The sequence below is a fragment of the Macaca thibetana genome, chromosome 8, assembly GCF_024542745.1.
Source record: "Macaca thibetana thibetana isolate TM-01 chromosome 8, ASM2454274v1, whole genome shotgun sequence".
Lineage (NCBI taxonomy): Eukaryota > Metazoa > Chordata > Mammalia > Primates > Cercopithecidae > Macaca > Macaca thibetana.
This window is the reverse complement of record NC_065585.1, coordinates 42,182,248-42,205,317: the sequence shown is the minus strand read 5'-3', so window position 1 is coordinate 42,205,317 and position 23,070 is coordinate 42,182,248. Positions and strand designations below refer to the sequence as shown.

At 45.6% G+C, this 23,070-nt stretch overlaps 1 protein-coding gene across 32 annotated transcripts in view; it reads left to right on the top strand.

Moving 5' to 3' along the window:
* The window catches only part of BAALC (BAALC binder of MAP3K1 and KLF4), a 1,274,875-nt gene that overhangs the window by 984,694 nt on the left and 267,111 nt on the right, over positions 1–23,070 (top strand). Inside the window, exon 1 of one of the 32 annotated variants that reach the window (XM_050800767.1) lies at positions 18,430–18,433. The exons of the other annotated variants lie outside the window; for them this stretch is intronic. The gene's annotated coding sequence lies outside the window, so the exon portion shown is untranslated. Of the gene's footprint in view, positions 1–18,429; positions 18,434–23,070 lie in introns of those variants that run through there. 32 annotated transcript variants of the gene reach the window in all.

Below are 23,070 nucleotides of genomic sequence, written 5' to 3'. Positions count from 1 at the left end.
GAATTGAATGGCCTTTCCCTTGGACCATACTCTACTTTTTCTTTTTGCAAATGATTCCATCCTGAATGTTGCTCCTTCCCTATTTCTTATTAGTTACTTTTCATAATACTTTATATTCCTATCCCCCAACACCATTTTCTTCCTTCCTTAGGAAATGCTTCTTCTTATGCCCATACACTGGAAGTTTCCTACGACAAGGAGCAATTTGCTGTATGTTTATTTTCTTTGGAATCATCTCTCCTTCATGGAAGCAGGGTTATTTATCAACCTGTGATGGAGCTCTTCCTGGTTTGGTTAGGGCATGCTGCAAACTGCTCCTGTAATAATGCTTTTTTTGGCCAGGACACAAACCACAGTCAAAAAAGGTCTTCCTGAGTTCTGAAGGTCAAGCAATTAGAATTTTCTCAGGCTTGTAGAAGAGTGGAATTCTGGAAACCAGTCTTCACCTCAGGGGAACATCTGTTGGAAGTTCTTAGGTAAGTACTGGAGTTAAAATTGGTGAAGCATAGGTGAAGTTCTCGCTCTGCTACTTCCTGCCAGGGTAGGTAGCTGCCAAGCTAGTCACCTTACCTCTCTGAGCCTCAGTATCCTCATCTATCACATGGGTGTACAGTAGCATTATTCTGATGTTGTGTTGTAAGATCTCAGAAAAAGATACCCCAAAATGAAGGCCTCAGAAGCAAAAGTTTTTCTCTGACCTTATCCTGTTCTGTCCTTGGCACCTCATTCTCCCATGAGGCTAGCCACAGGAACTAGAGTCTTTGGCCAGGCACGGTGGCTCATGCATGCACTTTGGGAGGCCAAGGCTGATGGGCCACTTGAGGTCAGGAGCTTGAAAGCAGCCTAGCCAACATGGTGAAACCCCATCACTACTGAAAATACAAAAATCATCTGGGCATTGTGGCACACACCTGTAATCCCAGCTACTTGGGAGGCTGGGGCACAAGACTCACTTGAACTAGGGCGGCAGAGGTTGCAGTGAGCCGAGATCGTGCCTCTACACTCTAGCCTGGGCAACAGACTGAGACTTGTCCAAAAAAAAAGAAGGAAAGGAAGGAACGAAGGGAAAGAGAAAAGAAAGAAAAGAAAAAGAGAAGGAAAGAAAGAGAGAGGGAGAGAGAGAGAGAAAGAAAGAAAGAAAGAAAGAAAGAAAGAAAGAAAGAAAGAAAGAAAGAAAGAAAGAAAGAAAGAAAGAAAGAAAGAAAAGAAAACTAGAAGCTCTCATCTCCAAGCGAGATCATAGAAACCAGAACCCCTTTTCTCTCAAAGCGTGCCATAAAACCTAAAAATATTACTCTAACCCTACCTCTCTAGCCCCCACTGGCATTTTTGTGTAAAAACTGGCCTTAAAGAAGTTATCTGACCTGTCTTATTTAATTGTAGGTTATTAGATCTTCATTCCAGAGAGGACCCTGCTCCATACCCAGAAGGAAGGAATGCTGCACAGAGAGGCCAAGAAGAAACTAGACAGGCCTAGCTCAGTTTCCCCAGTCTGTGAGCATTAGATCATCCCTTTTTGTCCATCACATTTCTACACAGCTGTCCATACTTTCAACCTGATCATAAAAATGGGCAGCGTCTTCTGAATCTTTGGGTCTTCATTCTGATGGCTCCCATGTCACATACAACTATGATCAAATACATTTGTATGCCTTTTCTCCTATTAATTTTCCTCTTGTCAGTGACTTTTAGTGACCCTTTAGAGGGCAGAGGGGAATTTTTCCCCTGGTCCCTACAGTGTGAAAATTAAACTGAAACAATATGGTAGTTTGTGAATTGTAAAGTACTACAAACATGGGAGTTGCTACTAATGCAAACTTTAATAGGAACCCAGTGACAGATATAAAGCAGGGAATAGTTCTCTTTAGTTTGGTTCACATAGTGTCATGTGCAGACACACAAGACTAATTCAGGATACTTTGGTGGAGAGCCACACTGAGGATTTTCATAAGTAAAGCAGACAAATGGAGCCGGTTATTCATAGCCACAGTTCCTCTTAGTAGTTCCAGAGAAAAGGCTCATCAAAGAATAATTTTAGGCCGGGCGCAATGGCTTACACCTGTAATCCTAGTACTTCAGGAGGCTGAGGTGGGCAGTTTGCGTGAGTTCAGGAGTTCGAGACCATCCTGGGCAACATGGTGAAACCCTGTCTCTACTAAAATACAAAAAATTAGCTGGGCGTAGTGGCACGTGCCTGTAGTCCCAGCTACTCGGGAGGCTGAGGCAGGAGAACTGCTTGAACCCAGGAGGCAGAGGCTGTAGTGAGCTGAGATCATGCCATTGCACTCCAGGCTGGGCAACAAGAGCAAAACTCCATCTCAAAAACCACAACAAAAAAAATTAATTGTAATTTGTGAATCTCAAAAGTTGCAGAAGTAGAGTTAAATGACCCACGTAACCTCTCAAATGGGCCTTCCCTTCTTCTGCCTTCACTGCCATCTTTCCTGGATCCCCTGTCCTCACCAAGTCGGGTCTGCAGGGGTCATCAGGAACTCTCTTGCCCCATCTGGCTCTTATGATACAGAATTTTCTAGTGCTTACTGCCAGCCCTACAACTTTTTCTCCAAGTTCAGTTGCTGCTAGGCTCAGATTTTCCCCACCTGAAAAACAGGGATAGTGAAGTCCATAACACACGTCTAAACAGAACATTTTGGAAACACAGAAAGGTGACTAATACTGCCTGGGAGCGCGGAAGACTTCACAACGAAGCTAATTTTAGAGCTAAGTCCTAAAAGCGAAGGAGGTGTTGCCAGCAGGTAAAGGGTTGGAAGGAACCCTGCTCCCTGTCTCCCAGTAGAGGGAACAGCCTGTGCCTTGGACAAAGGCCTCAAAGAGCTTACTGTGCTCATGAAACAGCAGGTAATGGTCCTGCTGGAGTGAGGGCTACATGGAGGTTGGGGGAGGGGCCTGGTAGTGCTGAAGCAGGAGGGGTTGGGGGGAAAGGGTCCCCTGGAGTCTGGCCATGTGAACCTGTGACCCCAACCACCTCCTACCCACCATTTCTCCCACAGCTGCAAAGAGGCATCACTTTTCTGTCCCAAATAGAAGGTAATTTTATTAGATGCATTTTTCAGCCAACCTTCGATAAGAGTTAAAAATAACTTCCAATGTGAGCCCCCTGATCAGTCTCCTCTTTTATCTCCTCCTTTTCTTTAAACCTCAACATCTATTATGAACCCTCCCCCATCTTCCTCCCTGGGGACAGAGGGCCTCTCATGCAAATAAGACTCTGGTGGCCGGCTGTGACAGCCCAGAGTCACCAAGGTCAGTATTCTGATCAGGGTTTCAATTCTCCAATACTGTGTGTCAGTGGTAATCTGGAACCAGTTACTTCATTTCTCCAGCCTCAGTTTCCACATTGATTAAAGGGCTCTTAGGGATAAATTAGATGATGTATGGGCTTCTCTGTTCCTAAATCCTGGTTCTTTTTTTTATTGAGACGGAGTCTCACTCTGTCATTCAGGCTGGAGGCAGTGATGTGATCTCGGTTCACTGCAACCTCGGCCTCCCAGGTTCAAGCAATTCTCCTTCCTCAGCCTCCCGAGTATATGGGATTACAGGCGCACACCATCATGCCTGGCTAATTTTTGTATTTTTAGTAGAGATGGGGTCTCACCATCTTGGCCAGGCTGATTTTGAACTCCAGACCTCAAGTGATCCGCCCACCTTGGCCTCCCAAAGTGCTGGAAGTACAGGCATGAGCCACCGTGCCCAGCCCAAATGCCTGCTTCTTTCACGCCTCAAGACCTTTGCCCTTTCCATTCCTTCTGTCAGAAATACTCTTCTCCTGGCTTTTCATGTATCTGGCTCCTTCTTGGCTGAAATGTTCCCTCCTTGGGTTGCCTTTCCCGTCTAATGTAGCTTCCTCCATTGTTCTCTATCACAACACTCCTTTCCTCATAGACAAATTGCAGCTTATCATTATCTATTTGCGGACTTGCTGTCTTACGTTAGGCTTTCTAGCAATGGATCCTGAGATGAGGATACATGGGCAAGTGATTTATCAAGAAGTGGCAGCCAGTAAGGGAGTGGGGGAGCAGGACAGGGGTGGGGAAAGAGGAAAGTGTAGGTGGGATTTGAGGCAGAGTCTCAGCTTCAACCTGATCCCACAGGGGAGCTCTGCAGTATAAATTCTGCCTTGGAGTTTATCCCAACTTGACGCAAATAAACTGTGTTCTTATTCCTGTAGCAGTCAGTCATTGGCTAAGGGCCACTGGGGTAGGGTTTAGAGTGGGATAGACTCCCATGCACTTCCGTCTTCCTCCAGCTTCCCAAGAACAGGTCTCTGCAAAGTCGCAGGTGCAGTCATCACAGAAAACACACACACGAGCTGGGGGAGAGGCACAGAGAAACAGTGTAGGATCCGGCCAACAGGACCAGGAACACTGGCTTATTGATTACATCCCACAATAGAAAGTAAGCTCCTCAGGGCAGATACCTTATCTTCCTGTTTACTGATATATCCCTAATGCCATTTGCATAGTACCTGCCCCATAGCTGGCAATCAATTTCTTAAATGAATGAAGGAAGCTCTTAGTGCAATGTGTGGCACATAGGAAGAGTTCAGTTCATGTTGTTGGAAACATGAGTCTGTATATTTTTTTCAACCTTCTCATCGGCTTCCAACCATAACTTAGGGATGCTCAGGCACGTGGCCTCAGAAACATGGGCCATTGAGAAAGAGAAAAAGGCAACTCTGGAAAGAGAGAGCCTGGCCCTACAGAAGACATCTGAGCTATTAATCAACAGAAATCTCACGTATAGTTGAAGACAAGTCATAGCAGTGGGGTGGGAGATGGATAAGTCAATCCTACAGTTAAAAGAGGGGATGTCTAACCACTAGACAATTGTCCAACTCAGGAAGTAACAGCTTCAGTGTCCTAGACAACATAGGATTTGACCTCATGTGGGAGAAGGCAGGATCTTAGGGCCTCAGAAGAAAGGGCTGGGATTCAGGACAAAGATTTGGTCCTGGCAGGGCTGAGGAGCACTGAACAAAGATAACATGGCAAAAGCCTAGGCCGATGGAGTGGCTAGCCTACAGTGAGCATTAGGCACTAAAGAAAAACTCTTTTGCCCTTCTCATACAACACTTCTGATACCAAATGTGTGGAGTTTTTCCACACCAAGCAATTCTCCAATTCACTGCTGTCACCAACTTGGTGTCCAACCATTCCATTCCACTCCATTCCACTCCACTCCACTCCACTCCACTCCACTCCACTCCACTCCACTCCACTCCATTTCATTCCATTCCATTCCATTCCATTCTGACACTATCTACCTGGAGTTAGTGTCAGATCCCAGAAGGTAAAGGGCTCAATCCCACAAGACTGCCCTACTTCAGATGCCCAAATCAAAAGTCTGGGCCAACTGTATTTACGTCTTTTTTTTTTTTTTTTTTTTGAGACGGAGTCTCCTTCTGTTGCCCAGGCTAGAGTTAAGTGGCACGATCTCGGCTCACTGCAACTTCCATCTCCTGGGTTCAAGCCTCAGCCTACTGAGTAGCTGGGACTATGGGCATGTGCCACCACACCCAGCTAATTTTTTGGTATTTTTTAATAGAGACAGGGTTTCACTCTATGTTGGCCAGGCTGGTCTCAAACTCCCAACCTCAGGTGGGCTACCTGTACTTCTAACCAACTAGCTTACAAATTAGGTGCTCCCATGGCCCCATCCTCAGGTTTGACAGTTTACTAGAATGGCTCACAGAACTCAGGAAGGCACTTTACTTACATTTACTGGTTTATTATAAAGGCTATGACTCAGGAACAGACAATGGAAGGGTTGCACAGGGCAAGACATGGGATGGGGAGGTGAGGGGTATGCAGAGCTCCCATGGCCTTCCAGGCACACCATCCTCCCTGCACCTCAATGTGTTCACCAAGCTGGAAGCTCATCACATCTCATTCAGGACTTTTGTAGATCTCTATCTCCAGTCCCTCTACTCCTTCCAGGAGGTCAGAGGGTAGGGTTGAAAATGACAGCCCTCCCTTGGCCGGGCGCTATGGCTCACGCCTGTAATCCCAACACTTTGGGAGGCTGAGGTGGGTGGATCACAAGGTCAGGAGTTCGAGACCAGCCTGACCAACATGGTGAAACCCCGTCTCTACTAAAAATACAAAATATTAGCCAGGCATAGTGGTGCGTGCCTGTAATCCCAGCTACTCAGGAGGCTGAGGCAGGAGAATCGCTTGAACCTAGAAGGCAAAGATTGCAGTGAGCAGAGATCACACCACCGCACTCCAGCCTGGGCAACAGAGTGAGACTCTGTCTCAAAAAAAAAAAAAAAAGAAATGACAACCCTCCCAACACTTGGTCTTTCTGGTGACCAGCCCCCATCCTGATGCTCTCTAGAGGCCCCACCCTAAGTTACCCTGATAGCATAAACTCAGGTGTTATCAAAAGGAGCTTGTGGCCAGGCGCGGTGGCTCACACCTGTAATCCAGCACTTTGGGAGGCCAAGGCGGGTGGATCACCTGAGGTCAGGAGTTCTAGATCAGCCTGGCCAACATGGTGAAATACAAAAATTAGCTGGGCATAGTGGCAAGCACAACCCCAGCTACTCGGGGGGCGGAGGCAGGAGAATTGCTTGAACCTGGGAGGTGGAGGTTGCAATGAGCCAAGATTGCGCCATCGCACTCCAGCCTGGGGAACGAGAGTGAGACTTTGTCTCAAAAAAAAAAAAAAAAAAAAAAAAAAAAAGGAGCTTGTTATGGGTAACAAAAGACATTCCCATCATTCAGGAAATGCCAAAAGTTTTAAAAGCTCTGTGCCAGGCAGTAGGGCAAAGACCAAATATATTTTTATTTACATCACAGACACCTCAAAGGGTGAGAAACAGTGACACTTTTTGGTCACCCAAGCTATTGAGGTATCTGTTAGAATTCTTGGTTGCAAGATGGGCAATCATCTTAAGAACTCCCTCAGTCCTGGGCATACCAGGACAGTTGGTCACCCTTTGCGAGGAAGAGAAACTGTCACAGGTTGGATTGCTTGGGAACCAGACTCTAAAATGGAGAACAGACCGGGTGTGGTGGCTCATGCCTGTAATCCTAGCACTTTGGGAGGCTGAGGCAGGTGGATTACTTGAGGTCAGAAGTTCCGGACCAGCCTGGTCAAAACAGTGAGACCCTTATCTCTACTAAAAATATAAAAATTAGCCAGGTGTGGTGGCAGGTGCCTGTAATCCCAGCTAGTCGGGAGGCTGAGGCAGGAGAATTGCTTGAACCTGGGAGGCGGAGGTTGCAGTGAATCCAGACTGCACCACTGCACTCCAGTCTGGGTGACAGAGTGAGATGCCATCTCAAAAATAAATAAATAAAATAAATAAAATGGAGAACAGCTTGCAGCAGGTACAATAGGAAGTGCTCCTGGGATCACCACCTAAGAAAGAGAAAACAGAGATGGAAGCAGGAGTGGGCAGAAGGAGGAGAGGGGCTGCAATGAAGTCTCAGTGTAGGCCTCGGCCAGCCCCATGGATGCTCAAGGCTGCCATGGCCAGAGTTGCCCTGAGTGTAGCATTGCCAGAATTAGCAGATAAAAACACAGGAAGTCCAGTTAAATTTGAATTTCAGATAAACAATGAATAATTTTTTTTGTTTTTGAGACGGAGTCTCACTCTGTCCTCCAGGCCGGGGTGCAGTGGCGTGATCTCGACTCACTGCAAGCTCTGCCTCCCGGGTTCACGCCATTCTCCTGCCTCAGCCTCCTAAGCAGCTGGGACTACAGGAGCCCGCCGCCATGCCTGGCTAATTTCTTTTTGTATTTTTAGTAGAGATGGGGTTTCACTGTGTTAGCCAGGATGGCCTCGATCTCCTGACCTCATGATCCACCCACCTTGGCCTCCCAAAGTGCTGGGATTACAGGCATGAGCCACCACACCCAGCCAACAATGAATAATTTTTAACATGTGTGCTCCATATAATACTTTCAACATACATATATCTTTTTCATTGTGTATCTGAAATTTAAATTAACTGAGTATCATGTTACCTAACAACCCCACTTGAGTTGGGACAGGTGGGACTTATGACCTATGTTGACCAGCCTCTGGATTCAGATTACTCCAGTGAGGGGGTTGTCACCTTAGGTAAAAAGACCCTCTTCATTGAAGCCATGCTGAAGAGGGCTGACAGCTGAGGGCTGCCTGCCAGCAGCCCACTCAATAGCTGAAAGAATAAGTCCTTCAGACTGGAAGGGAACCGTGGAGAGCCCATCACAGTGTCTGCTGCTGAAACTGACTCTTGACTGGAATGTACTAGGAGGATGTTGCATTGCACAATCAATGGGAGGGCTACAGAATCTGCCTCAGAAAATAGACATAAGAGGCTGGGCACGGTGGCTCAGGCCTGTAATCCCAGTATTTTGGGAGGCCAAGGTGGTTGGATCACCTGAGGTCGGGAGTTCGAGACCAACTGGGTCAACATGGTGAAACCTCGTTTCTACTAAAAATATAAAAATAAGCCAGGCATGGTGGTGCATGCCTGTAATCTCAGCTACTTGGGAGGCTGAGGCAGGAGAATCGCTTGAACTCAGGAGGTGGAGGTTGCAGTGACCTGAGATGGCGCCACTGCACTACTGCCTGGGTGACAGAGTGAGAAGAAAGAAAGAGAGAAAAGAAAAAAAAAAGACAAAATAGCTGAGTAGCGGGAATAAAGTCAAACCACTGTCACAATTTGGCTGAGTTGTTGCTGCAGGTACTAGAACCTCTGCTCACCACCCAGTAGACCCTCAGCCTGCTGCCACCCTATTGAAAAATACCCCTCCCTCCACTCTTGCATCAGCACTTCAAGAGGCCAAGTCCTGCTGTGAGTATCTGATTGACTGATTTAGCAAGACCACCCTCCAGCTTCCATGGTAGCAGGAGGTGTCCTGCCTCTCATCTAGTCTTCCAAAATGAGAATTCCCCTAAAAGATTAAAAGGGCCTTGTGCTAGGGACAACGTTAGAAACTTGTGATGTCTTTTTTTTTTTTTTTGAGACGGAGTCTCGCTGTGTCGCCCAGGCTGGGGTGCAGTGGCCGGATCTCAGCTCACTGCAAGCTCTGCCTCCCGGGTTTTTACGCCATTCTCCTGCCTCAGCCTCCCGAGTAGCCGGGACTACAGGCGCCCGCCACCTCGCCCGGCTAGTTTTTTGTATTTTTTAGAAGAGACGGGGTTTCACCGTGTTAGCCAGGATGGTCTCGAACTCCTGACCTCGTGATCCGCCCGTCTCGGCCTCCCAAAGTGCTGGGATTACAGGCTTGAGCCACCGCGCCCGGCCAAAAAACTTGTGATGTCTTTAAGAGCACTCACCGCACACTGAATCATGGTCTGATTAATCTTCTTCAACTGGCCGCAAGGAATAGGATCATGAGACTTGGGAGAGAAAATCATGTGTGATTACAGATCTGATTCTCTCAAATATAGTTTTCAAATACCAGTGGGTAACTCTAAAGACTCCAGGAGCAGGAATGAGTCTAATTATGTCAGTATTTTACTCAAACACAAATGTTACTTTCCAATGCAGTGAAAAGTGACTTTGTCTTGTGGAATTTGATTTCTGTGGTTATAGTGACTAGCATTGCTGTATTTTACATTTGAATCTCTACAGAGAAGGAAGAGAAGGCAGACAACTCCTCCAAATGATAGATGATACCCATCCTACGTATAACAAGTGTTCTTAGGTTTGTAGGCTAATATTGTATATCAATAAGAAACATAGATGTTTAATACAATATATCTCTGCTATGATATGTTTTCAAATTTGTTTAAACAAATTGTTTAAACTGTTTCACGGTAGGTCTCAGTGGGTAGATGTGACATAGTGGAATCACCAGTCTTCACAGATCTTCAGTTCTGTAGGTTCCGAAACTTTTTTTTTCCCCCTGAGATGAGTCTTGCTCTGTCACCCAGGCTGGAGTGCAGTGGTGCGATCTCAGCTCATTGCAACCTCTGCCTCCCAGATTCAAGCAATTCTCCTGCCTCAGCCTCCTGAGAAGCTATTAGAGTTCTAGATTACAGGCACCTGCCACCATATCTGGCTAATTTTTGTATTTTTAGTAGACATGAGGTTTCACCACGTTGGCCAGGCTTGTCTCAAACTCCTGACCTCATGATCTGCCTGCCTTGGCTTCCCAAAGTGCTGGAATTACAGGCGTGAGCCACCACGCCCAGCCCAGAAACTTTATTTTTATCACTTCTCCATCTATTCATCCTTCCATCCATCCATCCTTACATTATCTGTGCATGCATCCCACCATCTATTCAACAAATATTTATTAAGCGTCTAATATGTGCTGTGTACTGAGTGTGGGTACTGAGGATACAATGGTGAATAGGAGAGTCATGACTGTACCTTGTGTAGTCAATATTCACTGGGAGAAACAGACAAAACACAAGTAAACAGACAAATTAATTATAAGTTTCTATCTGCAAAGAAGGAAATAAATAAGAGGCTGAAGTAGGAAATAAAGGGTGAGAGAGAAGATACTTGTATCTCTATACTGTAGCAGTCAGTTCTCACACTGCTATAAAGAAATATCTGAAACTGGGTAATTTATAATGAAAGGAGGTTTAATTGGCTCATGGTTCCACTGGCTGTACAGGAAAAATGGCTTGGGAGGCCTCAGGAAACTTACAACCATGGTGGAAGGCAAAGGGAAAGCAGGCACATCTTACATGGCTGGAGCAGGAGGAAGAGAGTGAGGGGGAAGTGCTACACACTTTTAAATAACCAGTTCTCACAATAATTCACTCACTATCACAAGAACTGCACCAAAGGGAAAATCCCACCCCTCATGATCCAATCATCTCCCACCAGGCCCACCTCCAACTTTGGGGATTACAATTTGACATGAGATGTGGGCAGGGACACAGATCCAAACCATATCAATACTTATTTTAGATAGGATGGTAGAAACTAGTTCTTGCTGAATAAAACCAGTTTGTAAACCAATGTGTCTCTCTCCAAGGATAGAGGGGCTTAATTTAAAAAACAGAACAAAACAAAAATCCAACTTTCAGAAAGGCAAGCCTTCATCATTTTCTGCATCTTGATAGCCTTATAAACATTTGTGTTACACCTGTCCCCTAAAGGCATTTGAATTTTAAATCCTGGACTAGAGTCTTCTAACTAGGCTGCTCCCTTCCTGAGTTAGTAAACAGAAGGTTGCTAGATTGGCTGGGAATTAGAACATAAATCAGACATTCCTATAGGATAATATTCTTTAAATTTTGAGTCTCAGTCTACTCATGGATATGAAACCACCCCCAACTTGTTATTTACTATTATTTTTAAAAAATAGAATAGACATATCAGAGTATATGGCACATGGATTAGGTGCTACTACTGCTTTGTGAAAATTTTACTTGTTTTGTTTATATGAGAACAGATACCGTGCTGCAATTCAAATCTATTTCTTACTGTGGGACATACAAATTTCTAGAACTCTAATATTTTTTAGAAAAAGAAGATGGAAATATGCAAGAAATATACGAGTGCTATTAAAAGTGGAGCATGTCTATGCATCAGAAATATACATGATTCTGAGAGCCAGAGTGTCACAGAGAGCAAGACATAGAAGTTAAATGGACCCAGGTTCAAATCCTAGCTCTTTATGAGCTCAGTGGCAAAGTTGGACAAGTTACTAGTAATGATTATAGCTAAGATTTATGAACATTTACTCCATTGCAAGCACTGGGTTGAATGATTTGCAGTATTAAGATATTTAATTCTCAAAATCACCTTTCTGACTTAGGTATCATCAGCTCCACTTTTTACACGAAGACACTTTGGCCCAGAGAGGTCAAGAACCTTACCCAAAACCACATTGTTGGGTGGTGAGCTGGGATTGGAACCAGGTAGACTGGCTTTTGCATGCACACACTTAAAACTACTATGCCACACCACTTCTTATACAAAACCTTCCATGTCGAATTCCTTGTCCATGAAGGAAGACCAGCATTCGTCTCATAGGTTGCTGGTTCTTTCTACCCTTCTCTTCCCTGCTGGTTGATGACGCCCAACTGATTAACAGAATTTGTCCTGAGTTAACGCCCACCTCCACCACACTTCCTGGGTATCACATCTCCATGCCGTTGCTCATACTTTTCCTTCGACCTGGAATGTTCTCCACATTCCCTCCTTTCCAGCTGCCACCTGCTTTCTCTAGCTAACACCTATTCAAACTTAAAGGTTCAGTTCAGATGTTATCAACTCCATAAAACCCTTAGATCCTCTCATCCCTTTTCCCCTTCCCTGTCTGGCCTGGCCCAGAGCCCCATCTCCATGCTACCCTAGCACCGAGGCATATACCTACCACAACATTAGCTACAAGACAGTGAACCCATCTGTCCATCCATCAGTCTCCCCTTCCAGGTACTAATGAAATTCACATGGGCAAGGCCATGTCCTTGTCTCTGTAGCCTAAGCCTTAGCACGAGCAGAACCTGGTACAGAGTAGGAACTCAATAAGGGCTGGTAAAGTGAATTTAATCAGAGTCATGTGTAACCCTGTTTCTTGTGTCTGTAGAATCACCCTAAAATACTTTAAGCTTCTCTACAGAAAATAACTTCCTGGCCGGGCGTGGTGGCTCACATCCATAATCCCAGCACTTTGAGAGGCCGAGGCAGGCAGATCACCTGAGGTCAGGAGTTTGAGACCAGCCTGACCAACATGGAGAAACCCTGTCTCTACTAAAAATACAAAATTAGGTGGGTGTGGTGGCGCATGCCTGTAAACCCAGCTACTCGGGAGGCTGAGGCAGGAGAATCGCTTGAACCCAGGAGGCAGAGGTTGCGGTGAGCCGAGATTGCACCATTGCTCTCCAGCCTGGGTGACAAGAACGAAACTCCATCTCAAAAAAAAAAAAAAAAAAAAAAAAAAAAAAGAAAGAAAATAACTTCCCTATAAACATAACAAGAAAAAGTCTGTCCCTAATACATGGAATCAAATTTATTCATTCAGTGACTTTTTATCAAATGACTACTATGTCCGAAACACTGTTGTAGGCAGTAAAACAAACAAAAAATCCACGTCCTCAGGGAGCTTACATTTTTATAATTGCATTGAGAAGACAGACAAAATAAATAAGCAAACTGCAAATTACACAGTGTATTAGTGTATATGTGTATATATGTATATATATGTGTGTGTGTGTGTGTGTGTGTGTGTATATATATATATATATATATATATATATATACACACTTTTTTTTGTTTTTTTTTGACAGAGTCTCACTCTGCTGCCCAGGCTGAAGTGCAGTGGCATAATCTCGGCTCACTGCAACCTCTGCCTCCCAGGTTTAAGTGATTCTCTTGCCTCAGCCTCTCGAGTAGCTGGGACTACAGGTATGCACCACCACACCCTGCTAATTTTTGTATTTTTAGTAGCAACGGGGTTTCACCATGTTGGCCAGGCTGGTCTTGAACTCCTGACCTGAAGCGATCTGCCTGCTTCAGCCTACCAAAGTGCTGGGATTACAGGCATGAGCCACCACACTCAGCCTATTTTTTTTTTTTTAAGCCAGTCAAATTTAACAGTGTGGGGGGTTGTATACCAACTTTAGTGACACTAATGTTAATAAGCTGTGATAACCCACCACCATTGGATCAGCCTATTTTTTTTTTTTTTGAGACAGGGTCTTGCTACGTTGCCCAGGCTGGACTGCAGTGGCGCAGTCATAGCTCACTGCAGCCTTGACCTCCTAGGCACAAGTAATTCTCTTGACTCGGCCTCCTGAGTAACTGGGACTACTGGCACATGCCACAGCCCCAGGCTGATTTTTAATTTTTTTGTAGAGACAGGGTCTTGCTACATTGCCCAGGCTTGTTTTAAGGTCCTGGGCTCAAGCACCCTCTTGCCTCAGCTTCCGAAGGAGCGAGGATCACAGGTATGAGCCACTGCATCCAGCCTGTATTAGTATTTTTGATGGTGTTAAGTGATGTAGGCAAAAATCAATGAGGGAAAGGGGATAGACTATGCCAGCAATAGGTAGGTCACCATTTAAATAGTACAGTCAGAGAAAGTCTTTCTGAAAAGATGATATTTGGACAAACACCCCCCAAAAAGTGAAACAGCCACAGTGGGAGCTGGGAGGAAGACCTGAGCAGAAGAATAGCAAATACAAAGGCCCCGAGTTGAGAGTGTGCCTGGGATCCTTACAGAACAGCAAGTGGGCCATTGGGCTGGATAGAAGAGGATAAAGGTAAAATTAGCTGGGCATGGTGGTGAGCACCTGTAGTCCTAGCTACGTAGGAAACTGAGGCAGGAGGATCACTCAAGCCCAAGGTTATGAGGCTTCAGTGAGCTATGATTAACCCACTGCACTTCAGCCTGAGCAACAGAACAAGACACTGTCTCAAAAAAAAAAAAAGAGTAAAGGTGAGAGTTGTAGGTGGCCAGGTTAGAGAGGTAATGGAGATGGAGGCTGAGAGGAGGGAGTAAATTGAGAAGGGCCTTGTAGGCCATTAAAGATTTTGGTTTTCAAAAATGAACAGATTAAGAGTTTAGGATAAGGATTAACAATACTTGAGTTTTAAGACAAAACACTTAGGCATCTAAGTCCTAAAAGATTATTGCAGTTATTTTTACAAAATCAAACAAGACTCCATTATTTAAAAGACAAGCATAGACACCTGTCTAGTTTCAACATTAAATAAATTAAAGGAGACCTAAGAACATTTTTTTCTAGAAATATACCCTACATATATTTCTCTGCTACTCTTAATAAATTATCAAGCCCGGCTGTATCAGCATATCAAACAGTGTCAAGTGTTCATCTAGCCAGGATGCTTGGCACCACATGAAGTGAATTAAATACACACAGTCCCTGGCCCTCTCCCTTCCCCTTCCCAATTTAAATTCCAACAAAAAATTCTGATAGGAGCCTTGTAGTGACTAAACTGGAAGCACAGCAGTGGTACCTGAACACCACAGGGTACTCCTGCTTAAGCTTCCAGTTTCTTCTCAATGCCAGTGAACTCTGCCAATCATGCACTTCTAGGGTGTCTATCAGTTGGCCATCTTTCTATCCCCTCAAACCTGAATCAGTCATTAAAATCAGGCTTGGGCCAGGTGCGGTGGCTCATGCTTATAATCCCAGCACTTTGGGAGGCCAAAGTGCTGAGTGGATCACTTGAGCCCAGGAGCTTTATATATACATAAAAAATATATATATATTAAAAAGATATATATATAATATATATGTGTATATATATATATTTTTTGTTTTGAGACAGAGTCTTGATCTGTTGCCCAGGCCGGAGTGCAGTGGTGCGATCTTAGCTCACTGCAAGCTCCGCCTACCGGGTTCATGCCATTCTCCTGCCTCAGCCTCCCAAGTAGCTGGGACTACAGGCGCCCACCACCACGCCCGGCTAATTTTTTTGTATTTTTAGTAGAGACAGGGTTTCACTGTGTTAACCAGGATGGTCTTGATCTCCTGACCTCGTGATCCACCCGCCTCGGCCTCCTAAAGTGCTGGGATTACAGGCTTGAGCCACTGTGCCCAGCCCATATATATATTTTTAAAAACCAGGCTTGGGTTTGGTGCAGTGGCTCTGGCCTGTAATCCCAACACTTTGGGAGGCCAAGGCGGGAGGATCACTTGAGCCCAGGAGTTCAAGACCAGCTTGGGCAACGTAGAGAGACTCTGTCTCTTAAAAAATAAATAAATAAAAGTTTGAAAATTAGCAAGGTGGCACACACCTGTCGTCCTAGCTACTTAGGAGGCTGAGGCAGGAGGATTGCTTGAGTCTGGGAGGTTGAGGCTGCTGTAAGCCATGATTGTGTTATTGCCCTCCAGCCTGAACCACAGAGCAAGACCCTGTCTCAAAACACAAAGCAAAAGAAAACAAAAACAGGCTTGTATTCAGCCTCCAGGCAAGAAAATCTACTCATCCTTAATCCCACCATTCTCTGGTTTTTGAGTTGCTGTAGAAGTCATCTCTGCTCTTAATTAAGCATCACATAAATCCACTCTCGTCTTCTCATCTTCTCTACATGTATTCTGTTCTTGAAGACTCCATCAATTCCTTGTGCTTTTTTTTTGTTTGTTTGTTGTCGTTGTTGTTTTTTGTTTTTTGAGACAGAGTTTCACTCTTGTTGCCCAGGCTGGAGTGCAATGGAGTGATCTCGGCTCACAGCAACCTCCGCCTCCTGGGTTCAAGCCATTCTCCTGCCTCAGCCTCCGGAGTAGATGCGATTACAGGCATGAGCCACTACACCTGGCTAATTTTGTATTTTTAGTGGAGACGGGGTTTCTCCATGTTGGTCAGGCTGGTCTCGAACTCCGGACCTCAGGTGATCTGCCCGCCTCGGCCTCCCAAAGTGCTGGGATTACAGGCGTGAAGCACCGCGCCCGGCCAATTCCTTCTGCTTTTTATAGATAACTCCAAAATCTATACCCTTAGCTTGTGTGAGCCAATCCTTCCTTTCCAATGTTCTGATAAACATTTCTGAGTAGATATGGGCTATTAAACTTCTCATTTACTAGCACTCTTTCTGTTCCTATATTCTATGTATCATGTTCTTCCATTTAACAAAGTTTCAGAAAAGAAATACCGTTTCTTCCTCCCTTCCCTCGTATTTCATCAGTCACTATATTCTAACATGAAGTTACCACTTTTTATTTTCATGGCCACCACACTCCCTCAGACCCTTATCCCTTTATGCTTGGAGTAACTCAGTGGCCCCCAGTCTCTTTCTCCTTCAACCCATTTGGAGAAACCAGGCTAAAATGTCCCTTTGTTTTGTCACTGTCTTTTAAGGAATACTAAATTAAGATATACCTCGTTTTGGATAACCCCACACTTTGATCAGATCCTCAAGAGACAAAAGACAATCCAAGTTACCCAAGCCATTTACTCCTTATGAAATGCTAGAGTTAGAACACCTTTAAGATTTCACCCACATGGTTTTTGATGCCCTGCCCAAAGGCAGGAAACTTCCACAAATAGACCAATGGACAAAGCATCCCTGAGCTCCAAGCAGGCATTATTTGCTCACGATTTGATTAAAGTGGCTGGTCCTAACAGCCCCTACAGCAAATTTCCTAGCTACTCCTTCAGACAGGGGAGAGAGGTGTTTTGATCCTTTCCTTCCTCCCTCCCTCCCTCCCTCTAGATGAGTCTCACTCTGTGGCCCAGGCTGGAGTGCAGTGGTGCAATCTCAGCTCACTGCAACCTCCACCTCCTTGATTCACGTGATTCTCCTGCCTCAGCCTCCCAAGTTGCTGGGATTACAGGTGACTGCCACCACGCCCAGCTAAGTTTTTGTTTTTGTTTTTGTGACAGAGTCTCATTCTGTCACCCAGGCTGGAGTGCAGTGGCGTGATCATGGTTCACTACAAACTCTGCCTCCCAGGTTCCAGCAATTCTCCTAACTCAGCCTCCTGAATAGCTGGTATTGTAGGCGCCCACCACCATGCCTGGCTAATTTTTGTATTTTTGGTAGAGATAGGGTTTCACCATGTTGGTCATGCTGGTCTTGAACTCCTAACCTCGTGATCTGCCTGCCTCAGCCTCCGGAAGTACTGGGATTACAGGCATGAGCCACCGCGCCCGGCCTAATTTTTTTTGTATTTTTAGTAAAGACAGTTTCACCATGTTGGCCAGGCTGGTCTAGAACTCCTGACCTCAGGTGGTCTACCCATCTCGGCCTCCCAAAGTGTTGGGATTACAGGTGTGAGCCACCTCGCCTGGCCTCTGATCCTTTTCTTTCTTTCCCTGGGGCAAAAAGTTGATGAAATTTAATAATAAACTTTGCCTGATACAGTTATGACCTCCACATTTAAAATTCCATTATGAACGTCCTGTGCAGAATTTCAAATAATTTATGTAAATACTCTATTCTAAAGGAAGACTGTATCATGACTTCCTTCCAATGAGTACAACATAGAGAGGAAAGTAACTGTACAGTGAAGAAACTTGACAAACACTACTTCAGCCGGTTGATCAATGTCAATATCAACAGTCAGAAATCATGTTGATGGTATGTACTCTTCATATGATGTGATAAAAATGGTGATTTGCCTCTGTGACCTTCCTCCCAAAAATCCATATCCCCAGTATATATGTAAGAATAACATCAAACAACTTCCAATAGAGGGGTGTCTTACAACATACTGAGAGGTAACAATGTGCTAGCAGCCCTCACTCTCAGCGCCTTCTCGGCCTCAGCATCCACTCTGGCGGCGCTTGAGGAGCCCTTCAGCCCGCCATGGCACCCTGGGAGCCCCTCTCTGGGCTGGCTGAGGCCGGAGCTGCCTCCCTCTGGTTGCGGGGAGGTGTGGAGGGAGAGGCGCAGGCGAGAACCGGGGCTGTGCGCGGCGCTCGCGGGCCAGTGTGAGTTCCCCGCCCCCCCACCGGGGGCGGGCGCGGGCTCCGCGGCCCCGCACACGGAACGGCCGGCGGGCACCGCACTTAGCACCGGAGCCAGCAGCTGCGGGGGTTGCGCCGGGTCCTCCAGCAGTGCCGCCCGCCGGCGCCGCACTCAAATTCCCGCCGGGCCTTAGCTGCCTCCCCACCGGGCAGGGATTGGGACCTGCAGCCCGCCATGTCTGAGCTCCTCCCCGCGCGGTGAGCTCCCGGGCGGCCTGAGCCTCCCCGAAGGGCGCCACCCCTGCTCCGTGGGCCCGGTCCCCTGCTCCGTGGGCCCAGTCCCATCGACAGCCCAAGGGCTAAAGAGTGCAGGTGCCGCTAGGCACTGGCGGGCAGCTCCGCCTACAACCCTGGTGCAGGATCCACTGGGTGAAGCCAGCTGGGCTCCTGAACCGGATGGGGACTTGGAGAACTTTTATATCTAGCTGGAGGATTGTCTGTGCACCAATCAGCACTCTGTATCTAGCTAACCTAATGGAGGCTTGGAGGACTACCACTCTGTGACTCTGTGTCTAGCTCAAGGATTGTAAATGCACCAATCATCACTCTGTGTCTAGCTCAGGGTTTGTAAATACACCAATCAGTACTCTGTGTCTAGCTCAAGGTTTGTAAATACACCAATTGGTACTCTGTATCTAGCTAACTAGCACTCTGTGACTCTGTGTCTAACTCAAGGATTGTAAATGCACCAATCAGCACTCTGTCAAAACGGACCAATCAGCTCTCTGTAAAATGGACCAATCAGTAGGATGTGGGTGGGGCCAGATAAGGGAATAAAAGCAGGCTGCCGGCGCTAGCTAAGGTCAATTTGATTGGGTTGCCGTCTGCAGCGTGGGGATTTGTGTTTTGTCCTCTGTTGTCAATCTTTCTGCTGCTCACTCTTAAGGTCTCACGCTGTTTTTATGATCTGTAACACTCACTGCGAAGATCTGTAGTTTCATTCCTGAAACCGGTAAGAAGGCGAACCCACCGGGAAGAACCAACAACTCCCAATGCGCTATCTTTAAAAGCCGTAACACTCACCACGAAGGTCTGCGGCTTCATTCCTGACAACGAGACCACGAACCCCCCAGAAGGAAGAAGCCCCAGATACATCTGAACGCCTGAAGGAACAAACTTTGGACACACCATCTTTAAGAACTGTAACACTCACTTCAAGGGTCTGCGGTTCCATTCTTGAAGTTAGACCAAAAACCCACCAATTCCGGACACAATACCTGCCCAGAACTCCTCAAAATAGATTATCAAGGTCACCAAAAATAATAAAAGACTGAGAAACTGCCACAGAGGAGCATGAGGAGCTGACCTCAAGTGATCTGCTGGGGACAAGGAAATAGGAAGTAAAACTTTTTTTCCATGGTAAAACTTTTTTCCACTTCCTCCCAAAGTGCTGGGATTACAGGTGTGAGCCACCATGCCCGGCCTCATTTTCATTTTAATTACACTTTGCTGATGATTAGTGATGTTGAGTATTTTTTTCACATACCAGTTGGCCATTCGTAAGTCTTGAGAAATCTTTCAGGTCCTCTGTTCGCTTTTAATCAGATCATTTTCATGTATTTGAGTTGTTTGAGTTACTTATATTTAAGAGATGTTATTACTTTCTTAACTATAAAAGTTACAAATTACGGCCAGGCGCAGTGACTCATGCGTCTGTAACCTTGGCACTTTGAGAGGCAGAAGTGGGCAGATCACCTGAGGTCAAGAGTTTGAGAGCAGCCTGGCAAACATGGTGAAACCCTGTCTCTGCTAATAATACAGCTTTCTCCTTTCACATTCCCATTTCTTGGAGGCAGTTTTTGAGGAGTGTGTACAAAGAAATCCTCTGTTGGTTAACGGCCTTGAAATTGTGTGTGGATTAACAATTAGTCTATGTCCAGAGATGGAAGAAATGCTCTCCTGACGGTTAGCGTTGCACTCCAGGAATTAACTAGAAGGGATAGACTGTCCCTCCAGGTGGGCAAGGAGTGCTCTGAAATCTGTCAGCCTGAGTCTTTTGAAACCCCTTTTGGGTAAAATTGAGAAGGGAGACACAACCAGATCCTATGCTGACATTTTATCCCTAACTTCTTCACCTTTTTTTTTTTTTTTTTTTTTTTTTGGAGATGGAGTTTCGCTCTGTCACCGAGGCTGGAGTGCAGTAGTGTGATCTCAGTTTGTTCCAACCTCTGCCTGCAACCTCTGCCTCTTGGGTTCAAGTGATTCTCCTGCCTCAGCCTCCCGAGTAGCTTGGATTACAGGTGTGTGCCACCACACCGGGCTGACTTTTGTATTTTTAGGAGAGACAGGGTTTTGCTATGTTGGCCAGGCTGGTCTCTTAACTCCTGACCTCTAGTGATCTGCTCACCTCGGCCTCCCAAAGTGCTGGGATTACAGCTGTGAGCCACTGCACTCAGCCACTTCTCCATCTTTTGCTATAAGATTGTCTTCACCTATTTCAGTTAGGATGAAAGATTAAAAATACATTTTTTTTTTTTTTGAGATAGAATTTAACTCTTGTTGTCCAGGCTGGAGTGCAGTGGCACAGTCGCAGCTCACTGCAACCTCTGCCCTCCTGGGTTCAAGCTATTCTCAGGCCTCAGCCTGCTGAGTAGCTGGGATTACAGCCGTGTGCCATCACGCCTGGCTAATTTTTGTATTTTTAGTAGAGTCAGGGTTCACCATGTTGGCCAAGCTGGTCTCAAACTCCTGACCTCATGATCCGCCCACCTTGGCCTCCCAAAGTGTTAGGATTACAGGTGTGAGCCACTACGCCCGGCTCACTTTACTTTTAAATACTTTTGTCTGCCAGTTACCAGCAGATTGCCAAGTGTTTATCACCCTAAACCTATATAAGATTTTATATAAGCTTAGGCAGATCTCAATAATATAAGGTTTATATTGATGTATTATGTAATATATTACATAATATATAAGATTGATTATATCCAATCTTATATTGAAAACAAATATGCATGAACCTTAAATGTTAAAATGAGGGGCTGGGCATGGTAGTTCACGCCTGTAATCCCAGCAGTTTGGAAGGTCGAGGAGGGCAGATCACAAGGTCAGGAGCTCAAGACCAGCCTGGCCAACATAGTGAAATCCTGTCTCTACTAAAAATACAAAAAATTAGCTGGGCGTGGTGGTGCACACCTGTAGTCCCAGCTACTCGGGAGGCTGAAGCAGGAGAATTGCTTGAACCCAGGAGGCGGAGGTTGTGGTGAGCCAAGATCATGCCACTGCACTCCAGCCTGGGCAACAGAGTGAGACTCCATCTTAAAGAAAAAAAATGATACTAGTGGGTCCTATGGAAAAAAGTTTTACTTCCTATTTCCTTTCCCCAGAAATAGAAGTGAAGTCATCTCAATCTTATTGTAGCCCTAATTTGCATAGGAGAAAAGTCTTCTTCCCCTAAATGTAGGGTGTCTACCTTTGAGATTCGAGTAATCTGACAGTGACTGAAAGCTAATAACTCTACCCCAAATTTCGCCCTGCAGCTGAAAGCCCATACAGAATGGAGATCCCAGGAGGTCATAAAATGATAGTAGTTAATGGCGTAGGGAGAGTGAGGTGGCTTTTAAAGGCTAAGGAAACTCAGCTGGAAACACTCCTGGATTAGTCCATATCCAATCAGGTATCAGCCTTTTTTTTTTTTTTTTTTTTTTTTTTTTTGAGATGGAGTCTTGCTCTGTCCCCCCAGGCTGGAGTGCAATGGCATGATCTTTGCTTACTGCAGCCTCTGCCTCCCAGGTTCATGCTTTGTGTCTCTATAGAATTGAGGAAGGAGAAGGTTTTTGTGGCCAGAAGCTTGGGTGCTGGTTTCAAAACATGGGACCCCCCTACCCCAGCTAGCTCTTTTACTCTTTCACCTCTGTTTCCTTATCTGCGAGATGGGTGTTCTCAGTCTTGGCTGCACATAAGAATCAGTCAGGGAACTTTGAAAAAACACTGATTTTCAGGCCCTGCTTCCAGAGATTCTAATTCACTTGATCTGGGTGGGGCTTAGGCATTGCAAATTTTAAAAAGCTTGTATAAGCCAGATTTCTCCAAGGCTTTGCTATCCCAATGTGGTCCCTGGACCAGCAGAATTAGCTCCACCTGGGAGCTCGTTAAAACTGCAGACTCTCGGGCCCTTCCCCAGACCTACCAAATCAGCATCTGGGTATTAACAAGACCGCTGCCCACCACCACCAGGTGATTCATGTGCACGTTAAAATTTGGAAAGCTCTGCTCCAAACCTCCCACCCTCTCTAACAGACTAGTTTTGTGACCTCTGTTCTTTCCTTCCTGGGTCACCAGGTGATTGTAGTAATCAGTTTCCACGAACCAAGGTTTACCCCACACTGGAAAATTGGCTCTCAGTTTGTAGCAGAACAGGATATTGGAATATACCATTGCAAAGTCTTACATGAAGTTTGTTCAGTGATAGTTAATTACACAGTCATTTGGAAGAACATCAAGTCATTTTAGAGTTGTTTTACCTACTGTCCAGAAGCAAAAAAAAAAGGTATTTAAGTCTAACCTACAGCCAATTCTGAAACATTCTGTACTTCACAAAAACCACATGTCAGGCAAGCCATCCAGTTTACGTTTAAAGCAGTCATACTGCAAAGAAGCTGCTCGTGAGAATCACCTGGGAAGGTTTTTAAACTCCTAATATGCAGGCCCCCAACACAGGCCAAATCAATCAGCATCTTGGTAGATTTTTAGGCTCCCTAGGTGACT